Source organism: Camelus bactrianus, chromosome 2 (assembly GCF_048773025.1).
Source record: "Camelus bactrianus isolate YW-2024 breed Bactrian camel chromosome 2, ASM4877302v1, whole genome shotgun sequence".
Lineage (NCBI taxonomy): Eukaryota > Metazoa > Chordata > Mammalia > Artiodactyla > Camelidae > Camelus > Camelus bactrianus.
The window spans coordinates 29958751-29982881 of NC_133540.1; the positions used below are offsets into that span (position 1 = coordinate 29958751).

Genomic DNA, 24131 nt, shown 5'->3' on the forward strand with positions numbered 1-24131 from the left:
ATACCATACTGGCTATTTTTCATTTACCCCTTCAGAGCCATTCTTCCACCCTACTCTGTGCCCTCAGCATCAACAGTCTGTGGTCCTTCGGGTTCCAGCTGAGTGTAGCCTAGTGGGCAGCAGCGCTAGATCAGAGGGCAGAGGGGCAGTGAGGCTGGGGTATTTATTTCCTCAGCTCCTTCCCTGCTGTGTCTCTGCCACTTGGCTGTTTTGCTCTACTGAAAGCCACATGACCCTTTCTGAGTTTTAATAACTATACTCTTTTCTTGTTCCATCAAGCCTACCATATAACAGTTCCCTGAAATTGGTAGCCTTGGAATTTTGCACCAGCCCTTGTTGGTTTCCCTAAACCTCACCCTTACCTTTTTGAAGTAATGTTTTTATTAAGTATGTCATCTCTTTCCCACTGAGATCCTAACTGAAATGTACTTAATTATTGTCTGTATTCCCTAACAGTGACCTTTGTCTGTTTTGTTCACTGATGCATCCCCAAAACTTAGAACAGTTCCTGGCATGTGGTATTCACTCAATACATATTTGTTGTCAGTATGAATAAGAAAATGAATTAAGGATTCTCATCGTATCTTTTCTCTCTCCTCTAATAATGTGGTTCTCAGTATCCTTATTCAGATATTCTACCAAATTTAAGATCATTGTATATCAGCGTTGGAAAGGGTTTTTTCGTGGACATCTATTCTCCTAATCAACATTCCTGAAAAGTAGTTATCTGGCCACATAGTCAGTGACAGAACACTGTTGCCTACAACAGAATATTTTCATTTTCAAACCACTAATTATTTAATAATATGTCATTAAAATGATTCACTTCTGTCTCTGAAATGCACATTCTTTTCTCCTAATTCTACCTTCTGGAGTTATAGGGACACATCTTACTTGTCTTCCCTCTGGCATTCTTCCTAACATTAGTACACAGCTGCTGTGGCGCTCTGCACTTTCAGTCTTCATGAAGGTAAGCGGCCCAACTCTTTTATGGTAAACAGTCCACAGTAATCCTTGGAACCATCTTTCAGTCATGTTCCTCTTGATAAAAGTCCACAGAAAGAAATTCTATGTTATGCATAGAATTGAATAATTGTTTCGGATGCAGGCCTGACTTGTACAGAAAAGGCAGAATAGGCATCTCCCTTGATCAGATTATTGCATTTGTCTTAGTGCAAACTAAGCAAGCACTCCTTAATTGAATGTTATCATTATCATACTTCAGTTATGCGCCAACCATGAAGAAAGGCTCTCGGTCTCTATGATACATGCAGCAGACTTCCTTCACTGGAGGGGCTTGCAGCCTAGTGGGAGGGAGCTGGATAAATGTACAAATGAGGGATGGTAGGTATGGACAGTCTGAGATCAGCAGTTCATTTAAATTATCTGAGTGGCAATATTACAAACACAATAAAAGAGGAAAAAGATGAATGCCACAAAGCGTTATAATTTTACCTTTGTACCCAACCTAGAAAGAAATATGCAGTTTACTCTAATTTTCTTTCTGATGAGCTACTTTGAGATTCAGGGTTTTTTTCCAAGTAGTATGATTGGAAACTTTCTAAAAAGATTCCTATTTATCAAGTCTACTGGTGTTATTTTTATGTTTTACTTTTGAGCTTTTTTTTAAAGCTAAGTCTGTGTTACTTCTCCAGAAATGCTGAACATCTGATATGACTATTGTAATCATTCCTTTATATTCATTATGATTTTAATTTTGATTCTCAGACATCATGTTTTGAAGTACCGTATTTACTTTAAGTTACCTAATCAAAATGTTATAGGTATCTTATAAAAAAAAACAAGTTCATTTTAAAGGGAAACAAAATAAAACCCCATATGCTTAGTATTGAGGTAGTAGTTACAATAATGCACTATTTAGGGACTCGTAATTTAGCCATTGTGATTTCACAACCAATTGTTCCCCATTCCTCAGGGATTAAGAATATGGTTTCCATGGTAATTCTGGATTCTAAAAATGCTCATCTTTCCCCTATATGGATAGTAAATAGTTTGAGTAGAAAACGACCTGTCTGTTAGCCAGGATTATACTTTAGTGTTGTAAGAAGGAGAAATACACTCCCTGTTTAAAAATAGACTAGTTTCAGGGTACCATAATAGGTTCCAAGTCTGTAAAATCACAACCCCTTGATTGCCAGTGTTAACAAAAGCTTGTTCTTTAATTACCTATATTGCATTCGGCTTCTGTTTCCTTCCAAAACCCAATTATGGCTAATAGCAGCGGTAAGCTGTGCTCCTGTTGTTTATGGCAGTTCATTTTAAAGTGCTCTGTTTGATCATCATTTGTCTTCATGACTTAATGAATCAGGTTCAGATTTTCATTGGACACCTCCAGCTTAGTAATCTTCACCTTGCCTGTGTATATAAACTGAATTTTTATATAATGGGATTGTCTTTTATATTTCCTAACCAGAGGCTGTTCCCTAAATCATGGAAATCATGCTATTTTTCCTAAGTTCTTTCTAACAGTTTTTTTTTTTTTTGATGCAGTAATTCCAACACCTCACACCAAAGGGATATTTTGAAATTTGTAGAAAAGAAATGGAGAACTTTTATTTATCCCTTCCTCCTACAAATCCATTTTCTCCCAGTGTGTTGTTCATTGCCTAATCATTCTCTGTAGCTCAGATTCATATGTTCTCCTGCAGAGACTAGCAGTCTGCCTTCTAAAGTTGAATCCAGAATAATTCAGCAGTCTAATTTCTGATTTAATTTTGCTGCTGTCCAACTGTGGTATAAACCCAGCTCTGAGAATTGAATGTAATTTGTGGCACTTTGCCTCAGTTGAAAATACTTATGCCTCTATTCCTCATGCACACCCGAGTCGTTGTTTCCATGATAACTAATGGGCTCTGAGTGGAAAATGGAGAAGAAGACACATGCAAGATAAACAAGCAAAGACAGAAATTCAAACTGTAGGAAACAGTCTTACTGCTTTATGGAAAATTAACTTCAGTGTACTGTATGTAGGTGGTAGGTGCTGTTGTGGAGATGCGGAAAGATGAGTAATTTTTCCTTTACATCCATTCCTCTAACACTCCCTTCTTCTCCCTCCTTGTCCTTAAAATACTCAAGGAAACACATGAACACTGAGAGAGCCGGTCCGGCCTGCCATTCTCTACTGGTATTTGTCATTATTCTGATCGAGTCATTTTCTGAAGAAGTGTCATTCTAATTTTGATCTAACTCTGAAAAAGACCCTTCGCCTGCATTGGCTAGTCAGCCCGTAAGAATCTTTGCATTCAATGTTCGTTGATATCAGCAACACTGATGTCATTTGCACTCAGGGTAGAAATGCCCATTAAATGCACAATTTCATGCTCTGCCTCAGACCTGCCAAATCATGGTGTGCATTTGGGCAGTGCTGATATAGAACAGTATAGTGATAAAATCTCCAAAGAATTCATAGGTGACTTAATAGATATTACAAATAATGTCTTTTAGGTACAATGTATACAGAGAGGTATAGGTCAATGTATACAGAGAGGTATATAATACATATGCAATATATATATGCATAAGATACATGCAATAAAGTCTGTAAAAGCAACTGATTTTTGTAGGAAGGATCTCTACTTTCTCATTTTCTAATATTTTATTTAAAAAGAAAGCTCTTTTGGAATGGAAGTTTGCGTCAGTTCTCAGGCTGCTGTATCTTCCTTCTAACAGATTTGGGTTTCTTCACGTATAGGGAACTCATATTTATCTTCTATCCAAGCCACAGCCATTTTGACCATTTATATTCTGGGCATATGGTTTCCCCCAAATCTCTTCAATCTTTAATCATTTATCACTTCTTTTCCTAGACAGTGTAATAAGCAACTTCATAGGATGACACAAGACATTTCTATTGGGACTAATCCAAATTTTGTTAAAATTCAGTCTTTTTTATGGAAATTTCTTCTCTTGAAAATTATCTGCAGTGTCACATACAGCCTCAGGATGGATATATGTAAGTCATTCCTTCAGTTTTATTGGCTTCCTGTTACCATTAACAAGAAACTTGCCTCATTAGAATTTTTCTTCCTTTTTTTACAGTCAATTTTAAAATTGAAAGTAAAACCAAAGATGATATGTTTTCCTCATGTTTCTTTCCTTTGCTGTTTTATAATCTAGTCTGATATAAAAATAGATGTTCATAAGCAAAATGGGTATTTTTTTCAAGGATTCTTGATGTTATGGTAAAAATGGTTATTAATGTACCTTACCATAAACAATAGCATTCCACATGACCCTTCACCTTGCTTTAATGACATATATTGGCATTGTTTTTTTTTTTTTTAACAGAGAAAATGTTAAGTAGTATTATAGTAGTATGTCAAGGGGTCCAGAAGGAATTTTGAAAATCAATACTTGATTATTTTTTGAAGTAGACATGTTTAGTCCATTAGAAATAAAGATTTTCCAATGATTTTCAGTACCTTTTGTCCTAAATAGCAGTGGTGAGTATTAAAAAGCATTACAGCTTTCTGGGTCCATTGGTTAGTTTATACTGTCATTTGATCCTTTCTTCTTCCCTGCCTTCCTTTTTCTCCCTTTTTTCCCTCTTTTCAGTATGTTAATATTGATCCTCTTAGGATCAGTTGGTACTTAGACACTCTGTCTAGTACCAAAAAAATGGATACATCCTTGATCCCAGAGAGTTTTTTTTAACCTGTGGCAATATAATTATGTTACTCAAACAGTAATTCAGTTATTTTGGTAACTCTAGAGTGGATTTTTTTATACAGCTAAAAAAATAATATTATACATGTACCCATCCATTTCTAAAAATTTGAAACCAAGTGAAGAAAAAAAAAAGGTAAACTATTTCTTGCTTTGTTTTTGCAGTTACGTCTTCATTGTTCTTTTTAGTTAATCCAACAATGTTTATTAAGTACCTACTAAGTACCATGCATTGGCAAGACAGAGGTGAATGGCTGAGAAGGCTGTATCTGACCATAAGGAGAGAAAATGTGATAAATAAATACCTTAACGCAGAGCATCCTTTGCTTTCATCCTATAGTCTGTTTTATCCCGCTGAAAGCAGAGAAGCAACAATTGTTTAACATTCATCTTGTGTATATTATCATGTCACAGCCTATTAGAATAAGAGGTGTGTTTCTTGAGCTATTTAAACTTTTTTTTTTTTTTTTTTTTTTTGGTTTCAGTTAGTGAAAGCCACTCTATGAAACATATGGGAACATTTTCAAGGCATCGTTCAGGGATTCACAGTCCCACTGCACTATAATCTAGTGGTGCTGAAAGTAAAATAACAGTAACAGAAACCCTCCATCTAGCTTTATTGTTATGACTTATGTTAGCCATTTACTAGACTGGATGGCTGCCTACAGCACCCAAATGATAAACTAATCTGTGGTAGAGCATAATCCGCAAACCTAGTACTTTGCAGAGGATCATGGAAGTTAAAAAGTGTTTATAGGTTGGATTGGTTTGTTTGCAATCTATAACTCAGTTACTAAATTTCTGTGTTTCTTGCCACTTAGAGAAAAGCTTTTGCACCTAAAATATTAAATTCTGAATTAACTTTCAAAATATTTGACTCCAAACTAATTTGTCTATAAGAACATTGGCTAAAATAGCTTATCTCTCTTTTCTAATCTTTTCTATAAGAAAATTAACTCCTAAGTTGTTTTTCTGTCTTTTCTGTCAAACTAGATATTAACAAATTAAAACCCACCACACAGCAGGATTACCAAGACTGGAAATTAAGAAAAGTAAACAAACAGAAAACCCCCAAAACACTAAGAGGAATTATAGACTAATCTTATGCTTTAGAATTTAAATGTTCTCAGTATTTTATTTTCATTCATTTTGTTATTGCTTTTCATTAATCTTGACCCTTAAATTTACTTACTGCATATATATATTCTTATAAATTTTAGATCAGAGGTTTCACCATTATTTTTTCCTGAACTTATTTTGTTTATGTATTCAGAACTATAACTTGTACCAATAGCTTTCCCTCCCCATACCCTACCTGACTGCTGTCCATCTCCAATCCCCAGCCATAGGCAACCACTGATCTACTGTCTGCCTTTATGGATTTACCTATATTAGATATTTTACATAAATGGAATCATACAGTATGTGGTCTTTCATAACTGACTTCCTTTCCTTAAGGATTTAGGAGTTCATCCATGTTGTAGCATGTATCAGTACTTTACTCTTTTTTATTACCAAATAGTATTCCACCGTATGGATAAGCAACATTTTGCTTATTCTTAATCAGTTGATGGACATTTTAGTAGTTTCCACTTTGGGGCTATTCTTAATAATGCTGTGACAAACATATATGTACAAGTTTTTGTATGGACATGTTTTTATTTTTCATGGATGGATACCTAAGAGTAAAATTGCTGAGTCACATGATAGTTCTACTTTAGCATTCTGAGGAACTGATAAACTCTTTTCCAAGGTGGTTGCATCATTTTACAATTGCATCAATAATTCATGAGGGTTCTAACTTCTCTATAATCCTTGGTGACACCTGTTACTGTCTGTCTTTTTTGTTATTGTCATTCTAGTAGGTGTGAGGTGGTATCTCACTATAATTTTGATTTACATTTCCCTGATGACTAATGATGTTGAACATCTATTCATGTGCTGTTGGCCCTTTGTATATCTTCTTCAGAGAAAAGTCTATTCAAATAATTTGCCCACTTTAAAATTGAGTAATTTTTCTTTTTCCATTGAGTTGTTCCTTATGTGTTCTGTATACAAGTGCATTATCTCAAATAAGATTTGCAGATATTTCCTCCCAGTCAGTGGGTTGTCTTTTCATTTCCTTGATAGTGTCCTTGGAAGCTAAAGTTTTTAATTTTTTGAAGTCCAATTTATCTTTTTTTTTTTTTTTTTGGTCCTGTGTTTCTAATATTGTTTCTCAGAAACCATTGCCTGCTCCAAATTTATAAATTCCGGTGTTTCCCTCTAGGAGTTTCACAGTTTAATGCTTATATTTAGGTCTGTGATCCATTTTGAGTTAATTTTTATATATGGTGTGAGGTAGGCATCCAAATTCATTCTTTTGTGGTGCTTAGTATGTAAGTCTTGCATTTCTTCATTAACTTTATTTTTAATTATTTTCTTCTTTTTTATACTATTGTAAATGGAATTGTTTTCTTAAATGTCATTTTTGGATTGTCCCTCTATTCTCCCTTTTTACAAAGCCCATTGCTTTGTGCCTGGACTACTGCAAATAGCCTCTTAGCCAATCTCTATCCTTCCAATATTGCTTTTCAGCAAAGAGGAATCAGAGGGGTCTATTAAATATGTAACATCAATCATAGATTACCCAGAATCTTAAAACTCTATTATGGCCTTCCATTATATATATAACAATTATTAACTATTGTCTGCAAGGCCTGATGTTTTTCTCATCACTAGTCTCCTTTCACAATCTCTATGATGCAGCCACCTGGCTCTTTTACTTCCAGTTCATCACATCCCATTTCCTGTTTGTTTAAAGCTTTTCTACCCACCCTTTCTCTTTTAAAACTTAGTTTCTAATGTTTTCCTTCAAATCAAACTTTTCTAGAAAATAACCTATTTCATTTAAGCTGTTTAACAGTTTTATTGAAACCTAATTGACATACAGTTAACTGCACATATTTAAATGTACTTACTTAAAGATGTTTTGACATTTGTTAAGAAGACCGTCTTTCCTAAACTGCCTTTGTATCTTTATCAAACATCAATTCAACCGTATATGTCTGGATCTATTTCTGGACTTTCTATTCTGTTCTGTTGATCTACTTGTGTATTTTTATGTGAATACCATACTGTATTGATTACTGTAATTTTGTAATAAGCCTTAAACTTTGGTAGTATAAAACTTCCAACTATATTCTTTTTTAAAAATTGTTCTGGCTATTCTAGGTACTTTGCATTTCCATATGAATTTTAAAATCATCTCATTAATTTCTACAAAAATACTTATTAGGACATTGATTGGGATTGCATTGACCAATAGATCAGTTTGGGCAGAACTGATATGTTAACAATATTGAATCTTCTGATCCATAGGTATGATACAGCTCTCCATTTATTTAGGATTTCTTTAATTTCCCTCAGCAGTGTTTGTAGCTTTCAATGTTTGAGTTTTACGTGTATTTTATCTAATTTGTCTTTACGTATTTCTTATTTTATGATAATTTTTAATAGCAAATCAGATTTTTTTGTTGTATGCATATGAAAACACAACTGTTTTTTTTATATTGGTCTTCTAATCAGCAAGCTTGCTAACCTCATTTATTAGTTCTAGTAGCTTTTCATAGATTCCATAGAATTTTTTACATAGACAAACATGTAGTCTGTGAATAAAGATGGTTTTACTGCTTCCTTCCAAAGATACATGCTGTTTACATAAATACAGAACAGAAATAGACTCATAGACATAGAATACAAACTTGTGGTTGCCAAGGGGTGGAGGGAGGGAAGGGATAGACAGGATTTCAAAATTGTAGAATAGATAAACAAGATTATACTGTATAGCACAGGGAAATATACACAAGATCTTATGGTAGCTCACAGAGAAAAAAATGTGACAATGAATATATATATGTTCATGTATAACTGAAAAATTGTGCTCTACACTGGAATTTGACACAACATTGTAAAATGATTATAAATCAATAAAAATGTTTAAAACAAAAACAAAAACAAAAACAAAAAAACAAAGATACATGCTTTTTATTTATTTATTTTTCTGGTCTTATGACACTAATTAGAGCCACAACCGTATTAAAAAAAAGTGATGAGAATGTTTATCTGTGCATTCTTCCTGACCTTAAGGGGAAAGTAAAGTTGTTCCTTGATATCTGTGGGAAATTGATTCCAGAACCCTCTGCAGATACCAAAATCCAGGGATGCTCAAGTCCCTTATATAAAATGGCATAGTGTTTGCAAATGACCTACACATATCCTCCTGTATACTTGAAATCGTCCCTAGACTGCTTATAATACCTACTATAATGTAAATGCTGTGTAAATAGTTGTAAGTACAATGTAAATGCTATATAAATAGTTGCTAGTGCATGACAAACTCAAGTTTTGCTTTTTGTAACTTTATGGAATTTGGGGGTGTATTTTTGATCTATGGTTAGTTGATTCCACAGATGTGGAACCTGTGGATACAGAGGGCCTATTGTATGCAGTTTTTTACCATTAAATATGATGTTAGCTGTTTGCTTTTCATAGATGACCTTATCAGGTTGAGGAAGTTCCTTTCTGTTCCTACCTTGTTCAGAAGTGTTACCAGGAAAAAATACTAGATTTTGTTAAATACTTTTTCTGCATCTATTGAGATGACATGTGGTTATATAATGTGGTGAATATGATTGATCCATTCTCAAGCCAAAATCTCTAAAATAAATTCATGGTATATTATCTTTTTTGTATATTATGGAATTCAGTTTGCTGAAATTTTGTTAAGAACTTTTGAATCTATGTTCTTGAGAAATATTGTTCTGTAGTTTTCTTGTAAAGTTTTTCCTTATTTTTATATTGGAATAGTTTTGACTCATAGAATGAATTGGAAAGCATCCTTCTTATTCAAATATCTGGAGGATGTTTCATAGAACTGCTATCATTTCTCCTTTAAATATTTTGTAGAATTCTCCAGTGAAACCATCTGGCTGTGGAGTTTTTTGTTTTATTTTGTGATGGTGTTTAATCACAAATTCAGTTTCTTTCATAGGTACAGACTATTTCTTCTTGAGTGAGCTTTACTAATTTGTGTCTTTCAAGGAATTCATTGATTTCATCAACGTTGTTAAATTTATTGACATAATGTTATTCATAACAGTTCCCTATTTTAACATCTGTAGATGATGTAGTGGTGTCACTTTTCTCATTCTTGATACTGGAAATTTTTTTATATTCTCATTTTTTTGGCTAAAATTTTTATCAGTTCTACTGATCTCAAAGAATCAACTTTGTTTCACTGACTTTATTGAGTTTCTGTTTTGTATTTCACTGTTTTCTGCTCTGTCCTGTAATTTTTCCTTTCTGCTCTATTTTTAGGGTTTCATTTTAAGTTTCTTTTTTCTAGAGTGTTAAAGCAGAAAATTGATTCTTTGGTGTGAGAAGAATTTTTTTTCAAATTTTGTAATATTTTTCATTGAAGTTGATGTATAATATTATATTAGCTTTAAGTATACAGTATAATGATTTGGTATTATTACAGATTACACTACATTAAAAGTTACTGTAAATTAATGGCTATAATTCCCTATGCTGTACAATATATCCTTGTTGCTTATCAATTTTATACATAGTAAGCAGAACACTCTTTGACATAAATCATAGCAATATTTTCCTGGATCTGTATCCTAAGTTAAAAAAAAAAAGCAAAAATAAACAAATAGGACCTAATTAAACTTAAAAGCTTTTCACAGCAAAGGAAACCATTGACAAATTGAAAAGACAGCCTATGGAATGGGAGAAAATATTTGCAAATGACAAAACCCACAAGGGGTTAGTATCTGAAGTATTTCTTTTCTAATATAGGCATTTAGTACTATAAATTTTAAAGTACTTCTTTAGTGAAAGCCCACAAATTTTAATATTTTATATTTTCATTCTCATTCAGTTCAAAGTGTTTTAAAATTTGCCCTTTAACTATGGAGTTATTTAGATGTATGTTATGGAGTTTCCAAAGATTTGAGGATTTTCCAGAGATCTGTTACTTACTTTTCACATTATTCCATTGTAGTCTTAGAACGTATTGTGCATGACTTGAATCTTTTGAAATTTACTGAGACTTTTTTTGACCCAGGATTTAATCTATTGTGGAATATGTTCTGTGTGTATTTGAAGAGAATGTGTATTATGATGCTGTTGGTTGAAGTGTTTTTTCAATATCAATTAAGTTATTATTATTCAACTTCTCTTTTTCCTTAATGGTTTTCTATGTGTTCTATCAATTATTTAGAGAGAAGTGTTGAAATCTCATTGTTTCTAGAACTTATATTTGTTCCTCTGCAGATAATGTGTCTTTTTTCTCTGGATGTTTTAAAGATTATTTATTTATTACCAATTTTATTATATTTGACTGTGATGTATCTTGCTGTAGTTTCCTTCATATTTCTTCTGCTTGGGTTCTTTGAGTTTCTTGGACCTGTGAGTTTACAGTTTTTGTTAAATTTAGAAAATTGACCCTATTTCTTCAAATATTCTGTTTTCTCCCTATTATGCTCTTCAGCTTAGGAGCTTTGAGTTACATACATGCTAGGCTGCTTGAAGTTGATCCTACAGTTCAATGACATGCTTTATATTTTTTAAATCTTCTTTCCCTGTTTCATTTTGCATAGCTTTTATTGCAATGTCTTTAATTTCAATCACTATTTATATGTAGTGCATAATCTGCCATTAATTACATCAAATATACTTTTCACCTCAGACATTATATTTTTCATCTCTAGACGTTTGATTTTAGTTTTGATTATATCATTCATGTTCCTGTTTAACATGTTTAATCTTTCCTCTAACTTCTTGAACATATGGAATATGGTTATAATCATGTTCACATCACTGTCTATTAATTCTGTTATCTGTGTTATTTGTGAGTCTGTTTAGATTGATTGATTTTTCTTCTCAGTATGGGTTGCTTCTTTGTATGCCTGGTAATTTTCATTGGATGCCAGACATTTTGAATTTTATCTTATTGGTATCTGATAATTCAATTTCTATAAATATTAATGTACTTTCAATTTCTGGAGAAGCAATTTCTTTAAAACTTAGCTAAAGTGATTCATTCTACTTCTACCACTCACCATATTACTTACTTTTGTATAACTATGCCATTTTCCTTTTTTACATGGCTAATAATTTGTATATATTTGTTCATTTTCTTATTATCTATCTCATTTCCAAATAAACCATTAGGTTCATGAAGGCAAGTACCACTTTGCTCACTTTTTATCTATGATATTTAACAGCATATAGCACATAATTGCTCAATAAATAAATGAGTGATTTTAGATTTCTGCTATGTTAATGCCATGGAATAACATTTTGGTTGGGGACTTAACATTTTGACAACATTTGAATTTCATTTACTGAATGTAAAGTATAAACCATCCTCAGGCTTCATAATTCTGTTTCTAAGAAATTATTGTTACTGATTATCCTGACTTGACTTTTAGAGAATTTAAAATAGTATATTTTGCCCTGAATTTCTCAAATGAAATGTTCTACTGAAATTAATGCTTCATGGAAATACATTTATATGTGCAATTTAGAAGAATACATAATGTCTTTAATTTGTATTTTTAACATGAAAGCCGTAACTATAAAGTTAATAAGTAAGTGTACAACCCATTATTTTCTTCAACTACTTCCAGAGATTATTAAAATTAAGGTCTTAGTGCCATGTAAAAAATCCTGTGTTTCAGTTTGCTATAATAATATCTCAAGTTTTCCCCCATGACTATGTAATTTACTGTCCACTATAATGACACCTAACATCATAAACACTTTTTTAAAAAGCAAATAAATCTTGAAACATATTTTTATTATTGTTCAAAAGTTTAAGTATTATTTATAGTATTATTTATATTTGAGCCAAAACTATCTTCTTTGAATGGAGCATATTAGAAAGACCTAACAATATGGATTCAATTATTTCATGGGCCAATTGTCTTGACATAAAGAATCCATTGTGTTCTACTGCACAAGAATGAAGTCCTCTTTAAAGGCAGCATTCTTATAAATGCATCTCAGGGATCATAAGAGTCACCAAGTAAGAGAGCATGAATGGCTCATCTCAAATTTCTCATGACAACTAATGAAAAGAAAAAAAGATCTCTAAACTGTATTTTTAATATTTAATTCAGTAACATAATAATTTTATCCAAAATATTGTATGTCAGAATATAATAATTCTCACTTTTTTTTTTAAGTCCTTAGTGATTCCTCTGAAAGTTAGATAAAATAATGTCAAATTTTTTTTGGAGGGGTGAAGGTGGGAAATGCACCTGATGCTAACACTGTGGAGGAATAAATAGGAAATAATCTTTGGTTTGGAACAATAATGTAAATCTCATGGGAGATTAAACCAGAGCAGTAGTGGATAATATGACAACTCAAATGAATAGGCAGCTGTATTTCTCAGGAAAAAAAAAAAAAAAGATATTCCCTTTTTATTTCCAAGTGATATCCTAGGTAAAACATGCTGCTTGAAACATAAACCTTCCCTTAAAAATTTGAATCAAGATCCCAGATATGGGGGTAAATCATCAGGAAAGCAGCTGTTAGCCTCTTATGAAGGAATACAGAGAGTAACAACAGTACAGATACAAATTCTGAACTCATGAAACTTTATGTTACCGTCCATTGATGATAACAGTTACCTTAAGCACTGGCAACATTTAACAGAACTATTAAATCAAGTCCCTTTACTCACCATTTTCACTCAAAAGTTAGGCTGTATAACTTACCTCATTTTCCTTTTTTACAATCATATTTTAAACCATCAGTTGGCTGGTTTAATTTATTGATTTCAGTTCTAATTTTGAAATTAGATACCTGGAGTATCAAATGTGTACAAACTTAAAAACTTGATAATATATGTTAGAAATAACTATATACATAGTCTGTGTCTTATGTTAAATAGTTAAAACTCAGGTATTCATTATAGATACACATATCTAAACACAGACATACACACAATTACATGAGCTTTTGCAGGAATACAGATTGACCTTACCTTGACAGCCATGTTGACCATTTAGCCACCATTCTCTCAGTCACTTGTATCTAGTTAATTTTTGAGCCAAGAAGAAGGCTGCACTGAATTGCAGAAAAGAATTGCCCCTGAGGGCCTATCTACAGGTTATATTGTTCATTAGGAAGAGCTGGTTGTCAACAAAATCTCGACTGTGCTTCAGGGTTAAAGGTAAAAAACAATGTGACTCTGATAAAATCACAGTGGATTACATATCGTGTTATCAGGTTGTGCTTATAAAGGGTATTTCAACCTAAAAGGAAGTGGAGGTTAGGGGGGAAGTGGTCTTTTGATAAACAGTAGCTCTTAATTTTAATGTAGTCAAATTTATCTGTTTTTTCTTCTGCTTTGTACTATTTCTGAAGATAATCTCAATGCATTTTCTGAGCTACATTATGTTAACGTTTCCTCCTTTTCCTCAAGATAATACAATATGTTAGGCTCATATTTGTTATCAATTTAACTAATATCTGCTGTCAATTTGCCATGGAACACTAAAAACAATCTGTTTATTATTTCTGCCAATCCATTTGATCTTAGTCCTTGCTAATCTGTTTTTCTTTAATTTCCATTTAATTTTTTTTACACAATCTTCTTTAAAGCCCCATTAAAATAGAGAGATAGCAGGTCTCTAATTTACTTTATCCTTTAAGCTTGTTATCTCATGAAAGAAATTAAATACATCACAGTGGACCACATACACAGTTATAAATTATGTAAGCCTATCTTTATTCCAGCAATTAATCTTGCTCTTTTGCAAAAAACCCAAGGGGAAATAACCCAACTTGTCTTGTATTTCCAAGAAGCAACATCCACAAAACACTGGGATTTTGCTCTTTACCCAATCTCAAATGTGAGAAATATTTCACTAAACATCACTTTTTCCCTAAATACAATTATTAGATAACCTGATTGGTAAATGTTTACTTAGAACTAGGAAACAGTATAGTGATATATTTATAGAAAAAATATTTCATGAGAGCTTCTTTCCAAATGCCATTAATACATTTGGAGAATGAATGAAGGAAAGACACTGTAAATATGTACATGTGTGGTCTTGCCCCTTTTCATTGGTAACCAAACGTCTAAATTGTTAGAGACAGCAGTATGTCCAGCTAAAATACTATGTATGTTACTAAATGGGAGTTTAGCTTCATCAGGAATTATTCTGCATTGTTCTGTGTCTTTTAAAAGAATACTTTAAGAAATTTAGTGGGGACAGTTCAAGATAGTAGGAGGATCCTGAACTCACTTTCTCCCATGGACATACCAAATCTGCAGCTACATATTAAACAATTCCCTCTGAAAAAGATTTGAAAACTAGCTGAAAATCCCCTTCCACAACAAAGGATAAAAAGGCCACAGCCACATCAAGATGGGCAGGAGAGGCAGAACTGCAGTGTCCCTAAAAACCCTACCCCTGGCGTAGCAAACCACAATTGGGAGGGACCTCACAAATACGGAGCTTCCAGCCGAGGACTGAGGGGTTCAAGCCCCACGTCACACACCCCAGACCTCTATCAGAGAGACAAGCCCTCAGGATGTCTGGCTTTGAAAACCAGTGAGGCTTACATCCTGAAGGCCAAAAGCGCTGTCAGAAATGGAGATTCTGCTGTTAAAAGACTTGCACTCAAGTTCACTTGCTCTGAGATCCAGTGCAAAAGCAGCAGTTTTTAAAGTGCCTAGACATATGTGGAGATTTATTTGATAATCTTAAAGCACCTGCCAGAGGGGCAGGGGTCTCTTGGAACTCTCTCCAGGGACAGGGGCTCTAGTGGGTGACATTTTTCACTCCCCCTTCATTTTGCTAGTGTCAGCAGGCCTACCCTTTCCCAGTGCCCTGTTACAGTCCTGCCAAAGCCAGCAGGTGGGTCAACCCTGGACAGGTGTGCCCTGCCCCATGGCTCCACCGAAGCAGGTGAGCAGGCTTATCCTGGCCTAGCACTGCCCCATGGCCCTGCCAAAGCTGGTGGGTGTGCATAGTCCACACAGGGGATGCCCCTTGAATGCCTAGCTCTGGGCTCCATGGGACTGAAAAAATTGGAGACAGTTTTTGGCAGGCTACCACCTCAGAGCACTGCGCAGACAGCTGACTGAAACACCCTCCCGCCACCCCCTCAAGTCTTCCTAGATCAGTCCTTCAAGACTGGGACAGGTATCTGTTTTACCTGATATACAGAAACAAAGAGTCAGACAAAATGAGGAAACAGAGGAATATGTTCCAAATGAAAGAACGAGCTAAATGGATTATATAGGGCGGTTCACCCATAACGAACGACATTTAGATGATTTAGGGACTTGTGAGCTGATGAAATGTTTGGACTTGATGCTATCAGTGATAGAGACTATAGGGGACATTGGGACTGGGTGGATGTAATAAGCTTGTGAGACAGACGTGATTCTTTCTTCCTTCAGTGCCACCTCAACTGCCACTCTGAGGTGTGGTGTGCACTGAGTTCCTTTGTTCCATCCACACATATAAGTCTTGTCACTCCCTTAAAATGTCCCTGGAGGGGTCTTTCAGAATAGTGATTCTTCCTTTCAGACATATCTTGTTTGAGAGCTGAGGAAGTCTGTGTCAGCTTCAGGCATTCTCTCTCATTTAGGTCTGAATTTTATTGTTTCTGCCAAATATTCTTCAGTCATTGGAAGTTATGGAAATTCTCATGTTTCATTAAAGATGTAAATACACTTGTATTTTTGGTAGATTAAAAAATGTTTCTTTGGAGAATCATGGGAGAGAAGGAGAGAAAAATTACTTTTACTATACCAGCTTTAACTGGGGATATTATTACCTATTGATACTTATAAATAAATCAAGCCAGTAAATTGGACATTTGTTAAATAAGTAAATTCTTCCATTCATTAATTAGCTTGTACCCAACCTGTTTTGTAAGAATTCAGATTAATGTTAACTTTTCTATAATAAGTAAACAGACCTCGAATTATAGACCTCTTTACTGTTATTGAGAAATCTAAATTAAACTACCAAATGAACTCCCAAAACTGAAAGAATGGTTTAGTTCTAAACGACTATTTAAAAAAATTAATACCAAGTAATTTTCCAAGGGAATACCACTTGATATTCGGTATTCCCTTGGAAAATCCATCAAGAAAGATTCTCATTTATTTGGAGTTCATTTTTTGCTATATGAAATAGCATGGTGTTAATTTTGTCTCCAGAATTTGGAGAAAATCCTAAGCACATAAAAGAGAAGGTAAATCTTTGGGTTTTTTGAGAATATTTTTTGCCTGCAAGCAGACATAATTGTTGAGTAAATGTATAGAGGTAAGCTGTTGTAGTCAACTGCCAATTATTGCAATTTTTCCTAAGGGATTGATATAATATGGGACAATAATACTTACAATATTGAATTGTGTAATTAACTCCAAATTTCCCCACAGTATACCTTTTAAAACTTATTTCAGTATGGAATAGCCTAAGGATTAGTTGAATTTCACTCAACCCTTAAGAATATGTATACACAAAGGAAAATAACCAAACAGATAGAAATATGTGGCAAGAAAGACAAGGAGATTGGGTAATTCAAATTTAATTTAACAATTTAGAATAACTCTTTATTTGGAATTGCTATACTTCCAACCTAGGAGGTAACTTTATTAAAATATTCTTCCAAATCAGGAGAAAAGAAATATATTTTGAATTATGTATAATAAGCCACCAAAAAACTGTCACTGTGCTCTTAAGTTTTGAGAATTTTTTTGTGCTATTGTGTTTCTCTCAAAGTGAGAACATTTTAACTAAGGTGAGAGGAACATTTGTCTTCAGTCTGTCAGAGTAAAGTCATGCTAATGGATTTAATCTGGCTATCCTGAGACTCAGACCTTCAGAGAAAAGTGAAGGGCATATTTTTAAAATGGATTACTTAAAATTCATCTTAACACTCCAATCATTTATGAGACAATGTTTGCCTTACTTCCAGTACACAGACTTATTCACATAAAAACACACACACAAAGGCTTTTATTTTTTTCTAGCTGTTTTGTTAGTAATTAAAAATTTTTTGAATCATATTCTTTTTCTAGTATGTATTCTAGCTAGTTTTTCTTGAATATATAAGGATTGTCAATTTTTATATGTTTATTTTATAATCAGTAGCCATATTTTACTCTCCCAAATTGTAATAATTTTTAGCTTATCTTGAGTTTTATATGTGTGGAATCGTTTCACCTGAAAATGATGTGATGTTTTTCGTAATTATACATCTGTCATTTAAGATGTGATTTAAGATACCTTTTCCTTGATTTTTTTCACTAACTAGTAGAACTTTTAAGACATTAGATAATAATAATGATGCAAATTGTTATTTTCTCACTATTTTAATGTTATTATCTACCATTGATATATATTTTAAGTTTGTATCCTTCTCTCCCTAGTTTACTACATGTCTTTATGAAGAGGTGGGTTTTTTTTTTTCAATTTTATTAAATATCTTTTGATATCTATTGAGACTGTTCACATTTTATTTGACAAATTGCATTCCCAACTTAAATCTTTGTTCCTCGCTAATTATTTAAGTATGGTCTTGGATTTTTCATACTATTATTTTATTTAGGATTTTTAGATGTAAAGTCATTTTAATCTTTGTTGTTTAATAACAAAGATTTTAAAAAATAAATTTACCATTGAGCTTTTCTTTAGCAGTTTATTATAGGTTTTAACATACTTTATATAGGATGTTAGAAAAAAAGAAAATGCCCCTCATAAGAAATCCTTATAATTTTTTTCAGAATCATTAACCAAAATTATTTTGTTTTATGTAGCTGTGTGACTTGTTTATGTACAGTAATGTGCTCTGTGTTTTTGTCTAAATTCTATGAAGAGAGAAAAAGTGAAAAGTCTTTTAGCTTTCTTTATCTGATACTTGAAAATGTATTTAATTTGCTTATGAGTCTAAAAGACAAAAAAAAATCAACATGGGAATGAAAATACATATTAGCATAATTCTTTACTAATCTATGTACTTATTCCACTGAAGAAGTGAATCTTTTGAAATACCTGTACTTTGAATATTCAGCAATCAAATGACTGCAATCCCCTAATTTTCTATTTCACAGTAGAAATCTGATTGGATTTATAGAGGTGTGTATGTATTAATGACACAATATTTCCACATTTAACCGTTGAATTATATGGTAAAGAACATTCTGGTGAAATTTACAGTTTTCATGAACTGAGGGAATTTAAAACTAGTAATATTTGCTATATTTTAACAATTTTAAAATTAAGGCTGCTATACTTTAACAAAATTTTAATTAATTCATGTCCTTATTTTATATTCTTTACTCTAAGTCAAATGTTAATGAACATTTTTGCTCTTCCTTAAATTAAGCAATGTTAATATTTAAGTGTAATATAAGAGACCAATGTTCCTTGTATTTATTTTTCCTGGTTTTATCATCCAGTGGCATATTGTTTAACTGCCTCCTTAACTGTTTTGCCTCTTAAGGTTTTTCTGCTTAGTGTTTTGCTCCTTTATCAATGATGTGTAAGATCTTATAGTTCAGCTCAGAGAAATTAAATGTAAGAAAGTTTCATTAATTTAGGAATGGAGACGCTTTAGATTCATGTTCCCTTGTTCAAGACATATGCAGTTTTTTATACTGATACATTGACATTCTTCTTTTAAATTTACTAATGAATAGAGAAAGCTTGGATTAAAATCACATGACAAAAATTATGACATTCATCTAATTCAAATCAAAGAAAATGAATGCAACATGAAAACAAAGTGCTCTAACAGTGATAAGATATTAAAAGTACAACATTTATAAATTGGTCATTTACTCTGGATTATAGACTATTTGACCACCAGTTTGAACTCCCATTTGATAACCCATGCTAAAAACCTCATATGACTGATCAGTGGCCCATGAGAGATAAATCAGCATTTTAATAAATGCAAAATATTCACAGTGGAAGAAAATCTCCATTATCTGTCACTGTTGTTTTTAGCCTGTGAACTTTGTTCATGTGATGACAATAAAGTGTGTTTTTAGCTGGTGATAAATTTAGTTGCATAATAGTGCAAGTTCTTAGGCTATTTCTGCCCATACTTGTAAATATTTCTTAAGAATTGACATCAATAACTAGGTCTTCCATTCTGGTTTAATAACCCAGGGACATTAGTAAAGCTTTGTTAGCCATCTAACTGTCCCTGATACACTTAGGCTGGTCCTGAACTTAACAATTTACATAAGAGCCCTTTTTAAGTATTGAGTCTGTACTGGGATTTGTATTGCAGACAGGCCGTTAGCAAGAAATTGACACTTTCAAAAATCCTGGGAACCCAAGGTTCTTCTCACTCAATGTAAAGTACATTTCCTTTGTGTACTGTGTACACAACTGAGATTGTGCTGCTCATGTATTTTTAGTGTTAAAATATCCTTTAATAATAATTTTAGAAAGGAACAATTGTGATAGTAGTCTTTCTTTTCTTCATCCCTACTTATAATGTAAAGCTGGTAATTTTTTATCTGTTTCCTAATTCTAAATTTTTAATAAATTATTTTTATTTTTTTAAGTAGCTGATCAGTGTATTATTTTTAATAGTAAAGATTTTATATTTTATTTGATCTAAGAGTGATCTGCCACCAAGTATCCTATTAGCTACCTATGCTCTGTTATAGTTCCTTGGGGGTTGTGGGAGAATAAAAATCATGCATATGGGATTATAGTTGGCGAATATTAAGAGTAATATATATTCTTTATACATTTTTGTGTTTCCAGAATTTTCTATCATGAACACATAATACTTTTAAAATCATGAAATAATATTAAGAAAACCATGGAACCATAATATTTGCCAAACAAAAATAAGTCATTAGTATGATTCCATTTATAACATATTTTTTAAATCACTGTGATTCTTGAAGTACAAGTTTGGGGACCACTGCCTTAAATGTTCAAATTCAGGCTCTGCAGGAGGGAAGCAATGAGTTCTCAATAATACAGCGCCCTGTGTTGGAGATGAAGGCAAGGGCATCTTTGGGTTCTCTGAGCACTCATGATCTACTCTGAGTATTAAGCATAATGAGCCTCACTTTTCTGAGAGGCAAGGGGAAACTAGAGGTGTCTAAGGAGGTCCCACTGGGTTTTTATTTTGACTTCCATCCTTAGCAAACAAAGAGAGTTATGACCAGTTGATGAACAGTGGTTTTGACCTGAGGGCTCATCAGTAGCCTCTGTAAAACAAGTTCTTGCAGAGAGGCTTAACATCTGAAAACTGCCTGGAAAGAGCTATGAGCTGCTGCTATAGTGAGAGAAACCATAGTGCCGACTAGCAGACTATGCAGGGACAGCTGAAGGATTTAGAAAGATTGGAAGAAGACTTCAAAGGGAGAGGCTACCCGATGACTAGCAACCAACTGAGGTGCTAACAGTCCCAAGATACCAGGAGCTGTGTGTTTAAAATAATGTGGCATCCTGGTCCAAAGGACAGGCTTTGAAGTTAGAATTGAGATTAGATCCTGGCTTCACCACTTACTGGCTCTGAGGCCATGGACATGCTCTGTAACCTCTGTATGCCTCCGTCTCTTGAGCTATGATATGAGTATGATAATATTGAACTCAAAGGATTGTCAGCAAGGCAAACATGTTGTTTTAGGATTAAATTAATGAATGTATGTAACCTGCTTAGCACCCTGCCTGCTATATACTAAGCTCCCAATGAATACTATTAATTATTATTGTATTTGTTAATTAAAAAGTCTTTTATTGACCCTTTCTATCAGGCACAGGGCTAGGTATTAGGAGATTCTATGGTTAGCAAACATTGAATGGACTTTGCCTGCCCTGTGCCTGAGACTAGTTACTGTTGTAACTGATAATCTTCTGAGGGAGACAGATCTTAAGTAATAATAGAAATAATATAATTACAAACTTCAGTAAGTGTAATGGAGGAAAAGTATAGCAAACAATAACTCTGAGATGATTTAATGTGAAGGCTTGAGCTAGTTTGGTGGGAGTCAGAGGAGACTTTGAGAAGAGACATGCAGGTGATGTAGATGTTAATGAGACAATGGAGGAAAGGGTGTGGGAGGAGAATGTGCCAGGTAGACAGAGCATCTTATGCTAAGGTTCTGAAATAGGAGGATGCAAGCTGTATTTATGAAACTAAAAGAAAGCCAAGGTTGCCAGAGAAAAGATGGAGGAGGAGGCAGGGCCCGAATGTTCAGAATATTTTAGGACATAGTAAGGACCCAATATTATTTTAAGAGCATCAGGAAACCACTGATGAGAAAATATATGTAATAGGAAACCATTAAATAAGAAAATGTATTACAAATACTTTAAAAATATTCTGGCTGCAGTTTAGGGACAAGATCAAAAGGGCCAAGAAAACTATTTAGGAGGCTAAAGTGTTTGTATAAAACTAGATGATAGTTTTTCTGGGAGGGTGGCAGTGGGTGGTGAGGTGAGTGTCAAGGAGGTCTTGTTTTCTAGGTTGTGTCATTAGGTAGGGGCTGTTTACTGAGACAGAACCTGGCACAAGACAGACATTAAGATGCCCATTTGCTAGTCAAGTAGAGTTGTCAGTTAGTCAATGTATATCTTGATTTTGCTAACTGTAAGATGTGTATTTTCATATTTTAATGTCCCTAAAATTGAGCTACGTATTATAATCAATGGTATGCCATAGTTAAATTTCCAGCCAATTTATATTTCTTAGTAGTATGTAAACTAATGGAGTCATCAACAGCTGTAATGTCTTAGATTCAACAAAATATGTTGCTTATTATTATTGCTGATACTAAGAACAAGGAAGACCACCCTTACATTGATTAGTAGCCCACGAGTACTGATTAACCAAAAATTCCTGATCAGTATCCAACAAGAACATCCAAAATAGTGCAGGAGTGACCGGAAATGGCAGTGACTTCAGGATGACTGACCATTTTTCCACTCACCCATCCAGAGCACAAGCAAGATGGGGGAGGAGCAGGAAGCTGCCGTCATTGTCTAAATAGAATAGAGGCTGTACCATCATCTGTTAAACGGAGAGCACGATAATAACAACAATAGCACTTAAGTAATGCTGACCATAGACCAGGTGTTCTTCTAAGGACTTTATGTCAACTCATTTATAGTCTTCATTACAACACTATCATGTGAACATTTTTACTAAGATACTAAGCCTGAGAGATGTTAGCTAACTTGCTTCGGGTCACACAGCTCATAATTGGCAGATCCAGGTTGTTGACCAAGCAGTTGAGAGCCTCTGCTCTCAGCCACTGCTGCTGCTACCTCTAATGAAGATAAGTGACTGCTTGGTGACCTGGGAGCAATAGAGAGTCATGTAAATATTGTGTGGGCTTTTGCTACACACCAGACCTAGACACAAGAATCTGAGCTCCTCAGAGTTTTACTACATATAATGCTTGATATGAAGGGATAAGGAAGAGCTCTTACACTTTCGCATTCTGAGAACAGCATTATTACATCTAAATCCAACGTAGCAATATTGACTTAGCAGTATATTAAAAGAAAGGTGCTCCATAAATAACAAGTTATCAATATCAGCAGTGAAAATTAAATTCCTGTTTTTATCTTGGGATGACATGCGTAATAAAGCAAAAAGAAGAGGACATGTTTTACAGGCTGTATGTTTTCTAAAATAAAAAATGCTTATTTGTAATCAACTTTGATATTACAAAGGAACGTACAGTAATTCAAAAATCATTATGCCTTGTTGATTTAAGCTGCAAGGCTCCATTTGTATTTCCTGATGGCAAATGCTGGCATTAGCAAGACTGTGAGCTAGAAACCTTCAGTGTGTGTCTGAAACTACAGCTATCACTGTATCCCGTTATCCTGGCAAGTTCAACATTACACAGACTTCACTTATTTCTACTTAGTCTTCAGTCAGGATAAGCCAGTAAGAGAAAGTGCCAGTTCTGTATTCACCACTGCTTAGATTTTAGCGTAGACATTTTATTGTGCCCAAAATGGAAACATTTGCCTTTATGGGAAATAAAATGTTTTGTAAAAACAAGTAAGTATAACCCTATTAAGTAATGTTACTAAACATCTTGTTTAAGCTAAAGGAATTAGAAGGATGTAAATCTTGAGTAAGAGAGAAAGCTTAAGTGAAATTTCACACCAAATAGGCTGCTGTTATTGCTAGCTCTTCCTACTTTATTTTTTTCTTTGCAGTTTCAAAGAAAGAAACTCTGATTGCTAGATTGATACCTGGCTGACTATCCACCAACAAACCTACTTTCTTAATCATTTAATCATTATGTCAAACTGCTTTATACTCACTGCACCACAAAACACGATATTTAATAAAGGGGAAGAAAGAAAGGAAGGTAGATAATAGGAAGAGAAAGAAAGACAATATAATGGGATTCTAAATAAAGA

At 33.6% G+C, this 24131-nt stretch overlaps 1 protein-coding gene across 1 annotated transcript in view; it reads left to right on the forward strand.

The window, feature by feature from the left end:
- Positions 1-24131, forward strand: part of LOC141579655 (IQ domain-containing protein M-like) — a 193971-nt gene that overhangs the window by 102737 nt on the left and 67103 nt on the right. The gene's annotated exons all lie outside the window — the stretch shown is intronic.